The sequence below is a fragment of the Lepidochelys kempii genome, chromosome 7 (genome assembly GCF_965140285.1).
Source record: "Lepidochelys kempii isolate rLepKem1 chromosome 7, rLepKem1.hap1, whole genome shotgun sequence".
Taxonomy (NCBI): domain Eukaryota; kingdom Metazoa; phylum Chordata; order Testudines; family Cheloniidae; genus Lepidochelys; species Lepidochelys kempii.
In genome coordinates, this window is record NC_136386.1 from 51,919,024 (window position 1) to 51,937,717 (window position 18,694).

The 18,694-nt window shown below is 41.8% G+C and overlaps 1 protein-coding gene across 7 annotated transcripts in view; it reads left to right on the top strand.

The window, feature by feature from the left end:
- Positions 1-18,694, top strand: part of USP4 (ubiquitin specific peptidase 4) — a 97,837-nt gene that overhangs the window by 48,537 nt on the left and 30,606 nt on the right. Inside the window, exon 14 of one of the 7 annotated variants that reach the window (XR_013636064.1) lies at positions 18,404-18,535. The exons of the other annotated variants lie outside the window; for them this stretch is intronic. The gene's annotated coding sequence lies outside the window, so the exon portion shown is untranslated. The remainder of the gene's footprint in view (positions 1-18,403; positions 18,536-18,694) is intronic. 7 annotated transcript variants of the gene reach the window in all.

The following is an 18,694-nucleotide window of genomic DNA, read 5'->3' on the forward strand; positions in this document are numbered from 1 at the left end:
GGTGTTGAAGTTGTAGACGGATTTGCAAGCGCTGGACTCAGAGCTGGCAATGGTTCTGGTGCTGGTTGCTTTGCCAGTTCCGGTTCTGGGACTGGCTTTGGCTGGGCCTCTGGGAATGGATCCACTACGGTTGTTGCAGTTGTTGGCAGGGTTCTAGTTCCCAAACCCAATGGGGAGATACGTTTTTGCGTGGACTACCATAAGCTAAATTCTGTAACTCACCCAGACAACTATCCAATGCCACACACAGATGAACTATTGGAGAAACTGGGACGTGCCCAGTTCATCTCTACCTTAGACTTAACCAAGGAGTACTGGCAAGTACCACTGGATGAATCCGCCAAGGAAAAGTTAGCCCTCATCATCCATGTAGGGCTGTATGAATTTAATGTGCTCCTTTTTGGGCTGCGAAATGCACCCTCCACCTTCCAAAAACTTGTAGATGGTCTCCTAGTGGGATTGGGAGAATATGCAGTCGCCTACCTTGACAGTGTGGTAATTTTTTCTGATTCATGGGCAGAACACCTGGAGCATCTTAAAAAAAAAAAAAAAAAAAAAGTCTTGGAGCTCATAAGGGAGGCAGGACTAACTGTTAAGGCTAAGAAGTGTCAAATAGGCCTAAACAGAGTGACTTACCTTGGACACCAAGTGGGTCAAGGAACTATCAACCCCCTAAAGGCCAAAGTGGATGGTATCCAAAGTGGCCTGTCCCGAAGTCAAAGAAACAGGTCCAATCCTTCTTAGGCTTGGCCGGATATTACAGGTGATTTGTACCGCACTACTGCCAAATCGCCGCCCCACTGACAGACGTAACCAAAAAGAAACAGCCAAATGCAGTTCAGTGGACTGAAGAGTGTCAGAAGGTCTTTAATCAGCTTAAAGTGACACTCATGTCTGACCCTGTGCTAAGGGCCCCAGACTTTGACAAACCGTTCCTAGTAACCACAGGTGCGTCCGAGCGTGGTGTGGGAGCAGTTTTAATGCAGGAAGGACCGGATCAAGAATTCCATCCTGTCGTATTTCTCAGCAAGAAACTGTCTGAGAGGGAAAGTCCCTGCACAATCAGCAAAAAGGAATGTTATGCCATTGTGTATGCTCTGGAAAAGCTACACCCATACGTTTGGGGATGGCGTTTCCACCTGCAAACAGACCATGCTGCGCTGAAGTGGCTTCATACCATCAAGGACAACAACAAAAAACTTATTTGGTGGAGTTTAGCTCTCCAAGATTTTGATTTTGAAATACAACACATTTCAGGAGCTTCTAACAAAGTGGCTGATGCACTCTCCCATGAAAGTTCCCCAGCATCAACTGGTTAAAATCGTTCTTGAAATGTGGAACATAGTGTTATTTTTTATATAATCAGTAGTATCTCTAGAGGTGCATTATTAACTTATTAACTCTTTCTCCTAGCACTCCAGGAAGAAATCCCAACCAGTGTGGTACAGGCTGTCCAACACCGTCTGTGATTTGGGGGGCATGTCATAACCATACAGCTGATGGTAGCCTAGAATTCCTCCTTACCTGTAAGGGGTTAAGAAGCTCAAATAACCTGACCAAAGGGACCAATGGGGAAAGAAGATACTTTCAAATCTTGGTGGGGGGGAGAAAGGCTTTGTTGGTGTGTTCTCTGGGGAAAGCAGAGAAGCATCAGGTCAAAAAAACCTCCTCCTATAAACCATCCTGGACAAGTCTCTGATATTACAAAAAGTGTAAGTAAATAAGGCAAGGTGCGTTAGATTACCTTTTTGTTTTCAACTTGTGAATTTTCCCTTTGCTAGAGGGAGGCTTATCCAGGTTTTTTTGTAACTTTAAAGTTTTGCCCAGAGGGGAATCCTCTGTTTTGAATCTGATTACTCTGTAAAGTATTTACCATCCTGATTTTACAGAGGTGATTCTTTTACTTTTTCTTTAAATAAAATCCTTCTTTTAAGAACCTGACTGATTTTTTCCATTGTTCCAAGACCCAGTGGTTTGGGTCTTTGATCATTTTGTAACCAATTGGTTAGGATGTTATTCTCAAGCCTCCCCAGGAAAGGGGGTGTAAGGGCTTGGGGGGATTGCTGGGGGAAGAGGAACTCCAAGTGGTCCTCTTCCCTGGTTGGTTGTTAAATCACTTGGTGGTGGCAGCGTTACTTAAACCCAAGGTACAAGGGAGAATTTGTGCCTGGGGAGCTTTTAACCTAAGCTGGTAGAAATAAGCTCTGGGGGTCTTTCATGCAGGTCTCCACGTTTGTACCCTAAAGTTCAGAGTGACACACATGCACACCAGAAGTGGTGCACCCATATGGACACAACTCGAAGAACTGCAGTTACTGCACAAGGTGAGTAGTAACCCCTTCGTATGTGTCCTCTCCAGGAATACATAGTGTAACCAGTCTTGTGGTTAACAGGAGAAGTAGTTAAAACCTTAATTTACAATAGCATTTCAATCTCCCATTATAATCATGACAAGAAAAATTAAGTCCAATTCCTTAACAGTGCTTTTGCACTACAAGAATATAGGCATAAGGATAGATCTCTGTCCAGATCTGCCTCTACAAGAAACGACCCCTTCCCATCTCAGTCAGTCAGGTGAGTCCTTGTGTGTGGGTCCTTAAGAATTAGGTCTACATAAACCTTCTGTCCAAAAAGGATTGGCCAAAGGAAGAAGGATGTGACGGTACTGGCTCCATCTCCATTCCACAAATCTAATGAGCAGTACCTAGCGGTTCCATCTGGGAGATCAATGCTGGGACACCATCCGACAGCTCCATTGTGGGATCCCCTGAACACTAGACCCTTGAATGACCAGCATCTGCCAATACCCTCCTAAGGGGCTCCCCAAACCAAAAGGAAGACTGAAGCCTTTACCTCACTGGAGAATATATTTGCTCTGTCATACCCACAGTCTCCCCTTCTATCAGGCTGGGCTCTTCATAAAGACATCCCTATGTCTAGGAAAGCCACCCTGAGGTGAAGAGCATCCCCAATGACTATGTCCGCAACCATCCTCCCATCAGTACTGTCAGTACCACCAGCATAAGAGGAGCCTATCATTTCATCAAGTGAATCTGACACTCCAGAGGAGGCTTCCCACCCGCAGGGGAAACCAGCCTGGTCGGAGACCAAAGAAGGTATTGGAACCGTCCACCTCCTTCTGAATATGACTACCCAGGGGACTGCTGGTACCTGATGCCTTGGCCCACTCCTTCTCTGGTTGATCCTTACTGGTTGCCCTGGGGCCTTTGGGATCTTTACAGTAAGCACCCAGGATCTGTGCAGGAATCTCACTGATCCTCCTCTCCCAGCTAATACCAGCTGGCTTTGTCAGAATGCATGGTGGATGAGGTCGAGCTGATTGAACCAGTTCCGACAGGTATGTCGTCGTCCTCGTCAGATGAGGCAGTTGCTTCATCATCTCCTTTTCTACTTGATGACCACAAGCCGTATCAGGAGTTGTTAAAGAGGGTGGCAACTGAGCTGCAGATATCTGTTAGAGAGGTCCAGGATATGCAACAGGACCTATTGGACATCCTCTGGCCCCTTGAGAGTGGCCCTTCCAGTTAGCCAAACCATTTTGGGCCCTGCTAGATCAGTGTGGCATACCCCTGCCTCTTGTGCCCCTACCCCAAGGAGAGCTGAGAAATGATATTTCATGCCAGCTAAAGGGGCAGAGGTTTCCCCCCCCCCCCCCCCCCACTCATCAGCCACACTCCTTAGTAGAGCAAGTGGCTAGAGAAAGGTCTAGGGTGTAGTACTCCAAGACTCCCCCAACAAGGGCGGTAAACACCTCGACCTCTTGGGTAGGAAATCATTCTTTTTGGCTAATCTCCAGTTCAGAGTTAAGTACCAGGAGGAGTTAGCAAAATATGATTTCCTGAATTATGTCAAATTTGCAGATGGTGGATTTGATTTAAATCATGATTTAAATTACTAGTCAGGAAGACTCAATTTAATCATGGATTTCTACATAAAAGTACATTCTTGTTGGTTGTTATAACCGTAATACATATTCTTCACAACTCAGAGATAGATATAGGTTACATTTTTAGAAGGTACACACTATACATTTTTAAAGTGATTTTATTTTGAAAACTTTTCAGATTAGTTTTACAGCTATATCAGAAAATGACTGATTGGTTATTCCATTTACCAAAGGTAATTGAAGCAGATATTTATGAAGTCATTGGGAGGTGAACTATCTCCAATTCAACAGGTTAATCATTAATATTTGGAGGATTTTCTTGCCATGCTGTATTAGAAGGAGAACATCACCAGACAGACATGTAAATTGTTTTATTTAACTAAAACAACATTATGTATTCTGAATTTTTTTTCTTCAACAGCAAACATATTATATTTTAAGAAAACAAGCATATGAATTTTTAAATTTAGTTAAACATTCAAGATTTTTAAAATCAGGTTTGTTTTTATTAAAATTGTTTTAAAGTAAAATAGATGAAATTAAAAAAAAAAACCACCAAAAATTAAATAGACTATGTCAGGTAAGTCAACATTAGAAACTTAAAATATTGGCTTCTGCACCTAACTCAGTCGTCTTCACCCTCATTTTCCTGTTTGTTCATAATCTGGAAAAGAAAAACAAGCTTTCCTGCTTTTTCAGGTCCCAAATGATTTCTCAATTTGGAATGAATTAGTCCAAAGGAAGAAAATATTCTTTCTACACCGGCAGAAGAAGCTACTGTTGTTAAAAGTGAGATTACCACTTCAACAGTGTCTGAATCCAAGTGCTTAAGTGACTTCCACCAGTTCACTGCTGTGACTTTCTTTAAAACCTCATCAGCAAACATATATTTCTTGAACGGTTCACCCTTAGCTCTGAAGTTTATTATAGTAGGCATTATGGAGAGTTGATTGCTGGATGTCCATGTCATAGCCAACTCCTCTTCTTCAGCAGTTAAGGTTTGACCCTGGTAGCGAATATTGAGAATATTTGCAAGAAAATGAGCTGGAGGTGGTGCTTGTCCCATTTGTTTTTTTTAATGCTTGTAATTTAACTCTGTCATTGCATATTTCTCTCTCTCTTTAAGATCTCACTCAGTTCCTTCCAAATTTCAACAGTGTCAGCAGTAAAACAGCTATTTCCCTGCATTTTGTTCAAGGCTACAGAAATAGCTTCAGTGTACTCCAGCATGTGTTCAACATTTCTCTTAAGCCCAATACTGAGAACTTTGGCTGTGACAGTGCCATCTATTTTTTCACAATTTTGTTCACAAACTGTCATTAGATTAGGCCATTTCTTGATATACTGCTCAAAACAGTTCAGTACTGAGTTCCATCGCACATCTTGCAGGAGAGTTAGCTTGGTTCCTCCCACTTTTTTCAGGGTAGCTCCTGCAAAGTGGTTGTTGTGGAAGTATTTTGCAGTTTCAACAACATTAGCCTTTATTTCTGGAACACTGAAGTCTTTGGCTAGGAGGTGCACCAAATGAGCACTGCAGCTGTATGTTATTGGCTCGATACTCTCTTCTAAGTAATTTCTTCTCATTTTGGATACATTTGCAGCATAGTCTGTGACCAAGCTCCATACTAGACATTTGAATTTTTTTTCAGTTTATTGCTTTTACTGCTACTACTTGTAAGTATTCTGCTATGTGTGCATTTCCTGGTGTATCAGTTGTTTCTGTAAGGAAGACCATACCCTTCTTCTGGTATCACACAAGCACATACAACAGGATCGTGTGGACGTTTCTCCACCCATCGAGACTCAGGTTAACAATTTTACCCTCTAGACCTTTTGCACGCTGCTCAATTTCTCTTTCATATACTGTAACCAGCAATTTGCCTGTGACATCTGCTCTGTTGGGTGAGCTGTGTCCTGGTCTTAATGATTGAACCATGTTAATGAAGTGTTTCTCCAGACAGAAAGGAGAGTTCATTGCATAAAGAAACCAGGCAATTTTTTCATTGATTACCTCTTTTTGTAATCTGCTGGTTCTGATCACAAACTTATCTATGGTTGTTTCTGGATGATGGAGATTTTTTTTTTCCTTTTTGCTACAGGTCTGTGACATACATAATGTGACTGAAACACTATCATTGGCAGATAACCAGGAAACTATAGAAAATGATGACAGGTTTCAGAGTAACAGCCGTGTTAGTCTGTATTCGCAAAAAGAAAAGGAGTACTTGTGGCACCTTAGAGACTAACCAATTTATTTGAGCATGAGCTTTCGTGAGCTACAGCTCACTTCATCGGATGCATACCGTGAAAACTGCAGCAGACTTTATATACACACAGAGAATATGAAACAATACCTCCTCCCACCCCACTGTCCTGCTGGTAATAGCTTATCTAAAGTGATCATCAAGTTGGGCCATTTCCAGCACAAATCCAGGTTTTCTCACCCTCCACCCCCCCACACAAATTCACTCTCCTGCTGGTGATAGGCTTTGGATGGGCTATCACCAGCAGGAGAGTGAATTTGTGTGGGGGGGTGGAGGGTGAGAAAACCTGGATTTGTGCTGGAAATGGCCCAACTTGATGATCACTTTAGATAAGCTATTACCAGCAGGACAATGGGGTGGGAGGAGGTATTGTTTCATATTCTCTGTGTGTATATAAAGTCTGCTGCAGTTTCCACGGTATGCATCCGATGAAGTGAGCTGTAGCTCACGAAAGCTCATGCTCAAATAAATTGGTTAGTCTCTAAGGTGCCACAAGTACTCCTTTTCTTTTTTTTTAGAAAATGATGGTGATCTTGCAGGCGGATAGTCTTCAGAATCCTGTATGTTGAGGATGGATTCTCCTAAACAAAATAAGTCAATGCAGTTATTTAATTATTATTACCATACTGCTCATTTAGTATTACTCATTGGCTTCACTGACACTCAGTACTACTTTCAAGGTGAAATTGTAAACGGGAAAATCTGCCTATTTCAGCTATTTATTTTTTTTATCACAACTGCATCTAAAATGATAGTACCAGAGAGTAACAACTATATTTTTTTGCTCAAACATGAGAATTCAAGAGTAGTCCAGAAGGAAGACAGGCAGTCCTTAAGAAAGAAGTGTGAAATAAAAAAGTTTACCAACCTGAAGAATCTGCATGTTTAGACATGTTCCTTTCATCATCTTCAACGCAGCTTCCTCCTGAGAAAGAACATTTCTCATGATGTTTTTTCATTCAGGCAAGCAGCCCTTGCATTTCTTCGTTGCACTGTTTGCATTTTGCACGCATGCCTGTCTTACCCACAGGTAGAGGAACTTCATTAAAATATTCATTAAAAGATTTAGTTGGGATTGGTCCTACTTTGAGCAGGGGGTTTGACTAGATGACCTCCTGAGGTCCCTTCCAACCCTGATATTCTATGATTCCCAGACTGGGTCTCTTTTACGGCCTGCTGCCATTATAGGTTTTTCCTTCTAGTGAGAGAATGGTATGGTAGTTCTCAGATCAATGAAGGCTACACTCAGAAAGACCTCAAGACTTTTGGAATATGCTGCTCAAACAGTTTCACTTTTGTTGCTACTGCCTGTCCCTCCCTTCTCACATTTATCTCCAGACTTCTTCTCCTTGTCCATATCTATTCCGCCCCTAACAATCTTCTATTCATTGAACTTTTTGAAACTTTGCACTTTTAGAGAGAGGTAAGGGGTTGACTCTGTGTACACAAATTTGCAGAGGGACAGCAGGGTTGAGGTCTGTTATTTCTCACCTCTAGATATTTATTTATTTTAAAACATTTTTGCTGTTAACAAACATATTATCTCTGGAGATGCAAATCCACAGTTTGAGAACTGCAAAACTAAGCATCTCTGATGGTATCTTCTAGACTGAACACTGAGTCTGATTGAGTAGATAGAAAGGTTAACCTAAATAATCTATACAGAAGCCCCTGGAATCCCATAAAATTGGGTCCCTAATCAATGAACTATTGGAACTCATTTACAAAACTTTTCTTAAACATTATATGAATATATTGTCCCATACCATAGAATTTGAATTTATAATCCCTATTCCATGATTATATATCTTTGAGCTATAATGTATTTTAATTAAAACTATCTTTAGATAGGTTTTTTCCTCAAAAAGCATTTTATCAAAAAGACTGATTTATTTTTTTTTTTAAAAAATCATTGATTTTTATCCATCCTGTTCGCAGACTTTAAAACAGACTTCCCCAGGAAAACAAGGCCCAGTTCCAAACCCTTATTGATGAAGGCAGGCTGCTGGCCAAGACATCACTTCAAGTGGTAGTAAACACAACTGATACTGCCCGCAGAGCCGTCACTAGAGCTGTAGTCAAAAGGCATGAGTCATGGTTGCATGGTTCCCTAAAATGCTCCAGAATACCATCAAGGACCTTCCCTTTCATGAGTCTTACTTGCTTAATGAGAAGACCGATTGTTTCTTGACACATTCAGAAAGACTTGAGAACAGCCCTCTGCTCCCTGGGCATTTATGCCCTGACCTTAAAGAGGAAACATCACAAGCAACCCTATAGGCCCAAACCACAATTTCCTCAGGTGTTCTATCATCAATGCCCATATGACCCCACATGTAAGAAGCAAAGGACTTAAAGATAGATGGCGTCTTCTACCACCACAACTTCACCCACCATCCAAGGGGTTCTTCTGATGATATGTTCAAGGACTGCGTACCGACATTGATGGCATACCTCGTTGTCCCTCATGCCTTTGGAAGCTGCCTTACCCTCTTTGCTCTCAGCTTGGCAAAAATAACTACAGACATATGGGACTAGACGTCATCCACTAAGGGTACATTATTGAGTTTAATCTCACCTACTTGCCACAAACCCTCTTCCTGGCCCCTTTTCAGGGACCACTTTATCACAAGGAGATTCTTCTTCAAGAGGTAAATTCTCTTCTCCAGAAAAAGGTCATAGAACCAATGCCCCCTCAATATCAAGGGAAGGGGTTCTATTCCCCATATTTCTTGGTCCTCAAGAAGTCCAATGGATGGATACCGATTCTTGATCTTCACCAACAAAATGTATTCAACCAAAAATTAAAATTCCACACTGGCATCAATAATCACCCCTCTGAAAGGGAGCACTTTGTTCATGGCCCTTGACATTAAAGACGCGTACTTTCCTATCGACATTCACCCATCCCACAGAAGGTTCCTCAGATTCCTCTTTGGAAGGACTGCTTCCAGTTCAGACTCTTTCCATCTGGGCTAGCTTTGCATAACATACTGCTGTAGATACCTAGAATTGTTAGCTACTCTGTTACCTCTTTGCCTCAGCAAGAGTGAACTTTGCTGGAGATTAGATTTTGTGTTAGCTCCCAGCCACACCAATCTGTCTTCCTCGCCAGCAAACTCCTCAAGGCTCTCCCTGCCTAAACCTTGCCTAGCAGGTAACAATCAGTGAACTCCAGCCATTGCAGAGCCTTTATTACTGTATACTTACAGAAGATATAAAGTTTGCTGCTCTTTCAAAGAGTCAGTACATTACAGTTTATTAGCTTAAGTGGAGTAAACATATCCTTCTCTTCAAACACAGCAGTGCATTGTTTTATAGTAAAAGTAAAACAAATTTATTAAAGAAATCATAGGTTAAGTGATACCAGGTATATAAGGAGTAAAGATAAAGGGTTACAAACAAACAAAAGATAAAAATATGCTTTCTAAAGGCTAAGACCTAACTAAAGATATACTCTTTATTCAAGACAGTTTCCTCACCATTCTTTTTTCCAGCAGTAGTTGACTAACTTTTAGCCAGGATCCAGAGTCTAAGGTGCTGGTTTTCCTTTTCTGCACAGGTGAAGGATAATCACAAGTCTTCATGTGTTCTTATATTGCCTTGGTTATATCTGCCTTGGTTTCAAGGGTCAGTTGATTCCCTGAGGTTCAGTCTCCTGTTTCCTCCGGGCTGACTTCATTTTGATTAAAGTATTCCCCTAGTGTGTTCCATTGTGATACTTCCTGCTGCAGTTTTACAGGGTAAATGGTCTCTTCCTGCAATCTTTAACATCTGGTCTTAGTTTCTAAAAGATACCTAATAAGGCATATTTTGTACAAATATCATTGCAGTAGTGTGTAGGGTGTGAATATAGGGGTGCCTAGGGTCACACTACCACACCCAGGGTCTTCACAAAAGTCCTTTCAGAATTGGCAGCTTGGATAAGATTAAATAATTTCACAGTCTTTCCATATCTCAGTGACTGGTTCCTGACTGGCAGATCCAGTAGGAAAGTCTGCTCGGTGACAGCGTTCCTACTTGGTCTATCTTTCCACAGAAAGTCTACTTTGAACCCTGTGATGTCCATAGACTTCATAAGAGCAACCCTGGACTTGACTACAGCAATAGCCTGTCTTCCCACAGAGAGATTCCACATCTTAAGTGATCTAATAAAACAGGTCACCCTCAGTCAAGTCTTAACTTTTCCTCCATGACCACATGGCCTTGTTAGAGGGCTTATTCCTTCACCCTCTTACTTCCCTGGTCCTTCTGGCATGAACAGAGAGCAACAATACCTGAAGTCCAAAGGTGCAAACAATTTGATGTTTATTGGGTGAACTTCCAGCAAGCAATGATTCCAGTTTCCTTCCTCAGTGTCCCCCTTCCCAGCTCTGACACCACAGAGCCTGACCTGTGTCCCTGTTCCCATTCCCGTTCCCCTTTCCCCCACCCGAGCAAAACATGATTCCAATCCCCCCCCCTTACTTCCTGTTTGACTGCAGACTATATAGTAAAACTTGAGTTCTGCTTAGCTATATCTTAACCACTCATTTTACTGAAATTTAACTAACCAATCCTAACATATTGTAATATGAATATCTAACAAATTAGATCCCACCACCTTAATTGGTTTACACCCAACAAAATTATAGAGCAGACAGAAAAAGTCACAGAACCAGACAGAGATTATACAGACAAACAATAGGGAAGTGGAGACTACAGTGATAGAACAACACAGAAATGAGGATTTCACACCCTAGCTATTGATAAGTAAGTTCTTGTCAGACAGGATGCTATCAAACAAAGTTTTCTTTAACTATCTTTATCTGGTGGTGATAGGAATACAATCCTGTCCTGATAATGCCTAACAGCCCAATAGCACCTTATTCCAATGTGACTGGTGAGGACATGACCGTACGCTTTCCAATTTATGGCTGCCTCTGCTGCTTAGCCAAAGGCCTTAGCCTAAGAACAAGGCCTTAGACTATCATAGTAAGAGAAGGTCTGTAAACAGGCAGACTGTGATTTTGATTCTTGTTTTGTACCTCTATAACTAACTAAATGATAAATATATACCTAAATTTTTAAAGTATAGGCCTTTACAGACAGGCCTGAATATCTATATCGCATCAGGCCTTGTGCACCCTTGTTATACCATTTGTCAGGCTCCATCTGCACTTGCCCCGTTTGCCACGAGTTTTCAAAGATAATGGCCAATGGCTCTGCAATCACAGCCGCCAATTCCTTTAGCACTCTCGGATGCAACGCGTCCAGCCCCATGGATTTGTGCATGTCCAGCTTTTCTAAATAGTCCCTAACCACCTCTTTCTCCACAATGGGCTGGCCACCTACTCCCCATGCTGTGTTGCCCAGCGCAGCAGTCTGGGAGCTGACCTTGTTAGTGAAGACAGAGGCAAAGAAAGCATTGAGTACATTAGCTTTTTCCACATCCTCTGTCACTAGGTTGCTTCCCTCATTCAGTAAGGGGCCCACACTTTTCCTTGGCTTCCTTCTTGTTGCCAACATATCTGAAGAAACCCCTCTTGTTACCCTTAACATCTCTAGCTATCTGCAGCTCCAGGTGTGATTTGGCCCTCCTGATTTCATTCCTACATGCCCGAGCAATATTTTTATACTCTTCCCTGGTCATCTGTCCAATCTTCCACTTCTTGTAAGCTTCTTTTTTATGCTTAAGATCCGCAAGGATTTCACCGTTAAGCCAAGCTGGTCTCCTGCCATATTTACTATTCTTTCGACACATCGGGATGGTTTGTCCCTGTAACCTCAATAGGGATTCCTTGAAATACAGCCAGCTCTCCTGGACTCCTTTCCCCCTCAAGTCCAGCTACAAGATGGAGTTTTGGAGTCACATGGGCAAGTCACCTGTCCATGAATGACTCAGAACTTACAGGTAACAGCCATGGTTCACATGCCACCTTTAATGTCCTCATGTAGACTTCTTACGTGGATTGGAGCCTTCCAAGATCCATTGTCCGTTAAGTGCTTCTTGACTTGGCACTTAAATTCCCTTCTAAAGAAGCTGACCAAATGCCTTACTAAGGTTATTTAAAATCAAACAAGTATACAGCCAATATTCATAACTTTGAATACAACAATGACACATGCATACAAAGAGGATGAATATGTTCAGTAGATCATAACCTTTACATAGATATGTTTCATGGCATATGTAGCATAAAACATATTCCAGTTATGTCATATACACATTCAGAAGCATATTTCCATAAAGCCTTATGGGGTTCACCATCACACAGTATACCAGCCAGGCATGCACAAGTCCCTAGTAGACACACTCAGCAGATGTTTTTCAACAGACCACGAATGGGAGAGTCATGATTCCATTCTCAACAATCTCTTCAACCAAGGGGGAACATCATCCTGTAATCTCTTTGCGTCACCAGGGAACAGAAAACTCACTCTGTACTGCTCCAGAGTGGCTCTGGGCTGAGACTTGAAGGGGACACCCTTCTGTTACCCTGGATGGATCACCTCACATATGCCTTCCATCCCACTGATACCACAAGTCCTGTGAAAGATCCATCATGACAGGGCTCAAGTAATCCTCATCGAGCCCAACTTGGCCCAAGGCAGTTCTGGTTCTTGGACCTCATGAGGATTTCAACGTGTCTGCCCATCAACATCCGACCATTTCTGGATTTGCTGGTGCAACACAACAGCACAGTCAAGCATCCCAACCCAGCACCACTACAACTCAAGGCCTGGTATTTGGATGGACATCAGATGTAGAGCACACATGTTCAGTAGTGTTCAATCCATCCTCAACCATAGCAGGAAGTATTCTACCAGGATTCAGCCAAATGGAAGCATTTCTCTTCTTGATTACGATAACGCCAGTCATCTCCAGAGTCTGCTGGAATCCAGCTATCCTTGATTACCTACTCACCATTAAGACATTGGATTTTTCTGTCAGTTCCCTACAGGTTCATTGGGCAGCAATCAGCACTTTTCATCCTATCAAGGACCACACTATCTTTGCTCATCCTACGACGACTAGATTCTTGAACGGGCTTCTCAGATCTTTTCCACTGGTGGAGTTTCCAACACCTCCCTGGGACCTCAACTTCGCTCTTTTGCTTCTCATCAAACCTCCTTTCAAACCATTAGCCATCTGCTCTATGTTTGATCTCTCAATGAACGTTGCCTTTCTAGTTGCTATCAAATCAGCCAGAAGGCTGAATGAGCTGGGAGCGCTCGTAGCAGATCAGCCGTTTACCATTTTTCATAAAGAGAATGTCTTTCTTTGCTTCCACCCAAAATTCACTCCTAAAGTGATTTGAGAGTTTCATATGAATCAAACTGTCCACTTACTAGTATTTTTTCCAAAGCTGCAGACCCCTGATGAGAGAGGAGACTTCACTCCCTAGATGTCCAGTGGACACAGGACATTTATCTACTGAGAACAAAAGTAATTGGAAAGAAACTTAGACTTTTTATTTCCATAGCAGAGATTGAGAGATCAAGCTCTATCTGTGCAAAGATTCTAAATGGATCTCGGGCTGCATCATCCTTTGTTAGCAACGAACTCATATCCCCACCTTGCCCAGAGGCAATGAAAGCCCACTTCACCAGAGTGCAAGCAACCTCTATGGCGTCTTTGCGAGACATACCTTTACTAGATATACGGAGGGCAGCTAGCTGGAGCTCCTTATGCAACTTCACAAGACACTACGCTTTGGTCCAGTCTTCTAATACAGATACAGCTGTGGGGACGATGGTATTACAGACAGCCATAACTTTGCATCCTCATACGCACTTCCTGTTGACTGCTGCTTACTAATCTCTCATGTGTGGAATACACATAGGGACCATGATTCAAAGAAGAAATGGTGGTTACTTACCTGTAACTGGAGGTTCTTCGAGATGTGTGGTCCCAATCTGTATTCCTCTACGTGTCCTCTGCTGTGGATCATAGCCAGATTCATAGTAAGGAAAGGAACTGGAGCGGTGTCATTCCATACTGGCCTTTATATTTTTTGTTTGGAGCACGAGGAGAACAATTGCACACATACAGACCTTTGGACACTGCTTTCTAAAAATTTCCAGACTCAGGTGCATGGTGTGCATAGAATACAGATAGGGACCACACATCTTGAAGAACCTCCATTTCTAAAAGTGCATTTCATAGTCTGTAATTGGGCCTGGAGGTGAGCAAGAAAGAGGGATTCTCCTTGCAGCTTTTTGTGCGTATCACTTACTGGAATAAAGGTTTTTTAGGAATTTGTTTAATTAGCATGAACACTTCATTTAATAAAACAGACAATCAAAGACCTAAATACATAAGCTGTTGATCTCCAAGCATTTGTATATGGAAAAGAATTGTAAATATCTCCTAAAATTCAGTAAAGGCAAAGGTGGATTTGCAATAACCTAAAATTATAGGTTTCAGAGTAGCAGCCGTGTTAGTCTGTATTCGCAAAAAGAAAAGGAGTACTTGTGGCACCTTAGAGACTAATAAATTTATTTGAGCATAAGCTTTCGTGAGCTACAGCTCACTTCATTGGATGCATTCATTGGAAAAGACAGTGGGGAGATTTATATACATAGAGAACATGAAACAATGGATGTTACCATACATACTGTAACGAGAGTGATCACTTAAGGTGAGCTATTACCACCAGGAGAACTGGGGGGGAGGGGGGACTTTTGTAGTGATGATCAAGGTGAGCCATCGTTAATAACCTTTTTTGCACCAAGATTGAGGTCTGTGATTTAGTGTGCAGAGCTGGGAGTGGAGCAAGCAAAGTTTCACTGTGCGAGTTTCATCTGATGATAAGTTGAGAGGGGGGAAAAGGGACAGAGGAAGGAGGTTTTTGGTATCTGTGACATCTTTGCCGGGAGGATTTTGGGTTGTCTCAAATTAATCCGGAAGCTTTACTGGTGGTTTAATGGACTCCAGAATAGAATTTTTGAAATTTTCAGTGTATGAAATGCAGCCTGCAACATGGCTCTGTTTTTAGGTTAAAGGGGAAATTATTCCTGATGTTAAAAAGATTCTCTGATGTTTAATTACAAAGATTAGTAAATCACTAAAAATCTTTTTTAGAGCATCTGAAATGTACCATAAAGTTTGGCTAATTGACATTTTACTAATCTGTGCATTTCATAAGTCACTCTTGCACACCAGTGGTCTGACCTTACTTTCCACCAAAAATTCAGTGATAAACTTCATTGTGTGCAAAACATATTCCATAGTACTCACTAGTATATTCTGAAGAAGTGGAATAAACAAAGTACGTTTTGAGTTGTACTATACTTGCTTTGTTGTTTGCTTACTCACTCGCTTGCAGCCGATCTCCCAGGCATTTTTGAGAATTAATCAGTCCAAGATTTTCAAAAATGGGTGCCCTAAATATAGGGCCCCAAATCCATATTTAAAACCCTAAATAAATGGCTGGACTTTCAAAAGTGCCAGCCGCCCAGCAGTTCCCATTGAATTCACTGGTTGGGGGGTGTAATTCTTGAAGAGTCTGGAGTCCTTCAGGCTCCATTCATCTGTAAATTCTGTTGATGTGGAGAGAGTGGCTCTAATCTGAGCCTGAAGGAGGTATAACTTTCCTACAGCTCTGTCTCTAGTTCCATGCCACAGATTAAATCTGTTATTTAGATTGTGAGCCCTTCCGGAAAGGACAGTCCTTTCATAGCATCTGGAAATTGCCTAATGCATTGTGGGCACTGCCAGAAACAAAAGATATTTAATGTTACTAAATGTGCCTGTGAATATGGTTGATATCTGAGAACACCAGGAATAATCATAGGGCTGTTGTGGTGGGTATGAGACCCTGGGCTACCCTGTGAGAATTATCCTCCGGAACACTGAAATCAAGGACCACATGTATGCATTTGTTTTATGTAATCCAAAGTTCGTTGCTCAAGTGACATCGAGTTCTAGGGTCCTTAGAAAACCTGGCCTGGCAGTTTTTTCTTTTCTTCTTATCCCAGTACTGTTTCATGAAGTGGATCCAAAAAAGGAACATTTTCCCTCCTAAATGGTCAATTCTTTGTAACATCTATCCAGCATTGTTTTGAAGAGAGAATCAATAAAGAAAGTTAAGTTAGGTCTGCAGATAGGAGAACAGAATCACTCTTGGTGGACTTGAGTTTCATGATTCTGGAGTTTTGAATTCAATAAATGTTGTTAATTAGCACCCAGTGTTCATTTTGCAGATGGAAGGAGGGATTTGTAGGAAATGTAGAACAGCCTCCTTTGACACCCTGTACCCAAGTAACACCCTGTAACCTCAAATTCACCCCTTTTATATGATATTTTGTACAAAGCATGCCTCATAAGTCATCATTTGAAAAGTCATAATTTGCTGAACATCATTGTCCCATAACATTTCTGCATTAATGTTGTATATGGAGTTATGAGATTTTGCTATATGTTTGTTACTGAAACATATTGAAAGTCCTGGAAAATGCCCACAGACTAGCTCCTTAGAGATAACAGAGGACTGTAGACCGAGGCCTTACATGTCGTTCTCCAAACAGCACATACATAGAAGGTATAAGCAAGAAATTTGCAATTCACCAGAGGTACACTTCACATCTCACGTATACCACAGACTGTATGTCTTGCACCCCAGCAGGAGGGTATTCCTTCAGGAGAGTAGGAAGGTATAAAATAAAAGACAATGGCTTTTTCATTACCTCTCCTTCCCCATCTCTCCTCACGGCAGCATTAGCATTTAAAAGACAAAAGGGGAGCATCATTGAGCTGGGAGGGGTGGTCCCAGGCTGGAAGGAGACAGCCTGTTGAATATCCTTGGTTATGTTTAGGAATTAGATTGCAACATTATTTTAGTTCCTTTTGTAACCAATTCTGACTTTTATGCCTTTACCAGTTATAATCACTTAAAATCTATCTTTCTATAGTTAATAAACCTGTTTTAATATTTTATTTAAACCAGTGTGCTTTGACGGAAGTATTTGGGGAATCTCTACTCAGGTTAACAAAGGCTGGTGCATATCCATTACCCTTTGATGGAGTGATGGACTAGTTAATCGGAGTATCTTCCTGTATAGAGTTCACGAGTGGCTGGGAGAACATTCATGTAACTTTCCTGGATGTGCCTTTATATGCTGATGGCTGTGTGAGAGAAAAGCCTGGAGGAACTGCTTTTCACTCGCCAAGCAGCGTAAGAGGTGTCCCGAGCTAGAGAGTTCCGAGCTAGTGATTCCACAGTTCAGATTGTACCCTGGGGATGTGTCACCTCCCTTCAGTGAAGCACAGAGTGTGACAGTACAATTACGACTTTCATTCTGTTGCTTTTGTCAGCAGGATCCCTTAAGTGTCAGATGAGGGCTTTGACCAGAAAGCATTGGAACAGGTCTCGCTGTACACAGGGCAATGTACAGTTACATTGCCAAACAGGCACTTTGGCAGGGAGAGCATTCGGAGGCTCATGGAGGTAGAGGATAGAGGACACTACACTTCTTTTTCCACATAACTGTTTAACAAAGGATGTCTTGTGTTAGTGCCGACGTTTTAATCCCAATTGTACATCTCAAAACCGCTGGTGTGTGGAAGATAAAATGCTTGGTTTTGAAAGATACACTGGAAAGTATTTTTAAAATCCTGGATATGAGGCTTTTTTTTTTTTCCCCTTGGTCCCTTTATTATGGCTAACCAAAACCTGAAAAGCTTTGTTTTGTGTTGGGTTTTTTGGGGGCAGGTGATTATTTTTTGGGGGCAGGTGAGGAAAGGGAGAGAGTGGCACTGGAATTCTCTGAAAGTAGTTTCTTTCACAGGTCTCCTTACTCATACGCTCTCCCCCTTATGACAGTAGGTTTCAATGTATAATTGAAACAGTTCCATACAAACCAATGGTATAGTAATTGACAATTGGAGCATATAAACTGTAGAGGGGGAGATGCTTTTTGAAGCAAGGAGTGTGGGTTTAAATAAAATAGAACTTCTCATAAGGCCCTTGGAAATGCACACAAGGGCCTTGTGTCCAAAGTGTTGCTCTGTGGGAGTATTTCCACTTTCCATAGCACTGTAAATTGTTCTCTGGAGGAATGTTATTCCTGCTGAAAGAATAGTGAGATCTCTGTGGCATGTGATCAGAATATGACTATGTAAAGGTGGTCTGCAAATCAATCTGACAAAATGCCATCAGGTGTTTGTGCTGAATGCCCTCATTCTCCAGGCTAAACAGAAGAGGGCATTCAGTACATAACCAGAACACTTACTATCTTTTTTTCTTAGGTCCCATGATGTCCAGCCCCACTAGGGCTTCCGGCTCCCGCTCCGATGTAACGCCCCAGCATGTACCATGCTGGTGATGTCACATCACCCAGGGATCCTGCTGGAGCATGGAGCCGGCCTACAAGGGGTCAGGTAAGTGACTTTTTAAAAAGTACATTGCACAGTTTTGCAAAGTCTTATAGTTTTTGGTTTGGGGTTTTTTGTTTAATTTAAATTTCTTCTTAGATCATGGGACCTAAAACGAAAGCTTTTCAAGTGATTAATATTCTGAATACCCCCATTCTTGTAGCC